Below are 4,159 nucleotides of genomic sequence, written 5' to 3' on the forward strand. Positions count from 1 at the left end.
TCCTTTTCTCCTTTGCTTTTGGCTTCTCTTCTTTTCACAGCTATTTGTAAGGCCTCCCCAGACAGCCATTTCACTTTTTTGCATTTCTTTTCCATGAGGATTGTCTTGATCCCTGTCTCCTGTATAATGTCACAAACCTCTGTCCATAGTTCATCAGGCACTCTGTCTATCAGATCTAGGCCCTTAAATCTATTTCTCACTTCCACTGTATAATCATAAGGGATTTGGTTTAGGTCATACCTGAATGGTCTAGTGGTTTTCCCTACTTTCCTCAATTTAAGTCTGAATTTGGCAAGAAGGAGTTCATGATCTGAGCCACAGCCAGCTCCTGGTCTTGTTTTTGCTGACTGTATAGAGCTTCTCCATCTTTGGCTGCAAAAAATATAATCAATCTGATTTCAGTGTTGACCATCTGGTGATATCCATGTGCTGAGTCTTCTCTTGTGTTGTTGGAAGAGGGTGTTTGCTATGACCCGTGCATTTTCTTGGCAAAACTCTGTTATTCTTTCCCTGCTTCAATCTGTATTCCAAGGCCAAATTAGCCTGTTACTGCAGGTGTTTCTTGACTTCCACTTTTGTATTCCAGTCCCCTATAATGAAAAGGACATTTTTTGGGGGGTGTTAGTTCTTAGTCAAAAGCTATCACAGTTTGAAAATTAATACTCCTTATTCAGTGTAAGCATATAAATTTGGATGAACATGACTCAAATTTAAATCTTCTATTCCCTAGCTTACCTTCAATAACCAGGATTACACTGATAAAAGATATGATGCTTTTCTTATCTTTATAGTATATTTACACTTCAGTCATGTCCAACTCTGTGCGACCCCATAGACGGCAACCCACCAGGCTGCCCCATCCCTGGGATTCCAGGCAAGAACACTGTAGTGGGTTGCCATTTTCTTCTCCAGTGCATGAAAGTGAAAAGTGAAAATGAAGTTGCTCAGTCGTGTCCAACTCCCAGAGACATCATGGACTTCATCCCACCAGGTTCCTCCGTCCATGGTATTTGCCAGGCAAGAGTACTGGAGTGTGTTGCCATTGCCTTCTCCTGTGCGTATGTGTGTGTGTGTGTATACATACATACATACATACATATATATATATATATATATATATATATTTGCACAATGGGCCAAGTAACTATAAAATGAATGCATTTTTGCCATTTTAAAGAACATAAATGGACTTGGAAGGTATTATTCTTTGTGAAATTTGTCATACAGAAATATACAAGTACCTTATGATATCACTTATATGTGGAATCTAAAAAAATAAGATGAATGAATATAACAAAACAGCAATAGACTCATAGATACAGATAACAAACAAGTAGTTTCCAGTGGGGAGAGGGAAGTGGGAATGGACAAGATAGGCATATTTGATTAAGAGGTATTAAGTATTATGTTTAAAATAAAGAATCTCCAAGGACATACCATACAACACAGGGAGTATAACCAATATTTTACAGTAACTCTAATGCAGTATAATCTTTACAAATAGTGGATCTCTATGTTTACACAACTGAAACTGTTGTAAATCAAATATAGGACAATTAGAAATTATTTAAAAACAAATTATTTTAAAACTCTTTAGGTGAAAGTTGATTATGAACAGAGTCTGTAAATTAACACTCATCTTTACACGGAATGACAATAAATGCATAAAAATGATAAAACTGAATCTTTAAAAATCACCATTTTCTAGACAACAGTGAAATAACTGCTAGCAGCCTCGGGTCATAAATAGACTCTTCAATCATTAGTTGTAAATTTTGGAGAAATAATATCTACAAAAATGTTAACATTTATAGAAAAGATAACTTGTCAACTGTAACAATTTCATTTAAGGGTGAGAAAACCAGCTGTTACTAGCAATTAAGATTTAAATCAATTAGCACCAATGGTTATGGCCATGCTTCTTAGACTAACAAGGTCACTTAACTTGATGCAGTACAAAGTAATAAGATACCACCGTAAATATTTTGGCTTCATTAATTGTATCTCTGTTTTAATAATAAATTTTTATGATATTCAGAAATTTAAAATGTTTATAGTTAACTGATTTAAGCTTAATATACTGTTTATAATGACATTTCTTCAAAGAAGATATACTGATGGCTAACAAACACATGGAAAGATGCTCAACATTGCTCACTATCAGAGAGATGTAAATCAAAACCACAATGAGGTACCATTTCACACCAGTCAGAATGGCTGCGATCCAAAAGTCTACAAGCAATAAATGCTGGAGAGGGTGTGGACTGTTGGTGAGGATGCAAACTAGTACAGCCACTATGGAGAACAGTGTGGAGATTTCTTAAAAGACTGGAAATTGAACTGCTTTATGACCCAGCAATCCCACTGCTGGGCATACACACCAAGGAAACCAGAACTGAAAGAGACACATGTATCCCAATGTTCATTGCAGCACTGATTATAATAGCCAGGACATGGAAGCAACCTAGATGTCCATCAGCAGATGAATGGATAAGAAAACTGTGGTACATACACACGATGGAGTATTACTCAGCCATTAAAAAGAATACATTTGAATCAGTTCTAATGAAGTGGATGAAACTGGAGCCAATTATACAGAGTGAAGTAAGCCAGAAAGAAAAACACCAATAAAGTATACTAACGCATATATATGGAATTTAGAAAGATGGTAACGATAACCCTGTATGTGAGACAGCAAAAAATATACAGATGTATAGAACAATCTTTTGGACTCTGTGGGAGAAGGAGAGGGTGGGTGATTTGGGAAAATGGCATTGAAACATGTATAATATCATATAAGAAACAAATCACCAGTCCAGGTTCGATGCAGGATACAGGATGCTTGGGGCTGGTGCATTGGGATGACCCAGAGGGATGGTGTGGGGAGGGAAGTGGGAGGCGGGTTCAGGATTGGGAACATGTGTACACCCGTGGTGGATTCATGTTTATGTATGGCAAAACCAATACAATATTGTAAAGTAACTAACCTCCAATTAAAATAAATAAATTAAAAAATGTATGAACATAAAAATAACCTTTCAGACTGGTGGTGAATGTTTCTAAAATACTCTGTAACAGCAAAATCAGAAAAAAGTTACTAGACCTAGAGATCATTACCAAATTGATCTCTAAAGCTCATGTTATGTCACTTTGCTTATTTATTTATTTTAGAAAATATTTTGTGGTTTAAAGCTGTTATACTTAAAGATAGAAAAATTCAAGAATTCATGTAAGTAGAAAGAAGTTAAAGACCTTTTACACCTATTATCTGTGAATTCAACTCTAGCTATACTAAATATTTTCTTACACTTCTTGCCAATATTTTTCTATAAAAAGGTATTCAGTGTTTAATGCAGAGTGCCTTTATGTGTGTGTGTGTTTATATTTAATGTTGAATTTTTTAATCACTTATATGCCACGTTATAATAGTTATGCACTGTGAATCTCATTGCTCTTTACTTGAATGATTATGTGTACTCTGATAAACGTCTTGTAAAATATTATGAGATCCAGCCAGTCCATCCTAAATGAAATCAGTCCTGAATATTTATTGGGAGGACTGATGCTGTAGCTGAAACTCCAATACATTGGCCACTTGATATGAAGAGCTGACTTATTTGAAAATACCCTGATGCTGGGAAAGACTGAAGGCAGGAGGAGAGGGGGACGACAGAGGATGAGATGGTTGGATGGCATCACTGACCCAATGGACATGAGTTTGAGTAAACTCCGGGAGTTACTGATGGACAAGGAGGCCTGGAGTCCTGCAGTTCAGGAGGTCACAAAGAGTTGGACACGACAGCGACTGAACTGAACTGAAAATATTATGTATTTCATCATGTTTGGTTTATTCATCTATTGATAGATGAGCAAAAGTAAGATAAACTACTTATATTTAATTACTGACATAAGTATGACATAGTTTGCTTTAATATGTTTATTAAGTGATACTATCAATATTTTGAATTGTTTCCATTTCTTTCCATACCTTTTCCTCCATGTATTCTAAAAGAGAATTTCAGAAAGTCTCAGAGGTAATGGAGAAACCTTTAAGAAGGTTAGGACACTGATGGATGGAAGAAGGCATGGAAGTGATTGAATCTAATTTCTTGCTGTAAATATTTCAAGAGCAGGACATGTAACATTTTGGTATTCCAAG

Source organism: Bos taurus, chromosome 16 (assembly GCF_002263795.3).
Source record: "Bos taurus isolate L1 Dominette 01449 registration number 42190680 breed Hereford chromosome 16, ARS-UCD2.0, whole genome shotgun sequence".
Classification (NCBI taxonomy): Eukaryota; Metazoa; Chordata; class Mammalia; order Artiodactyla; family Bovidae; genus Bos; species Bos taurus.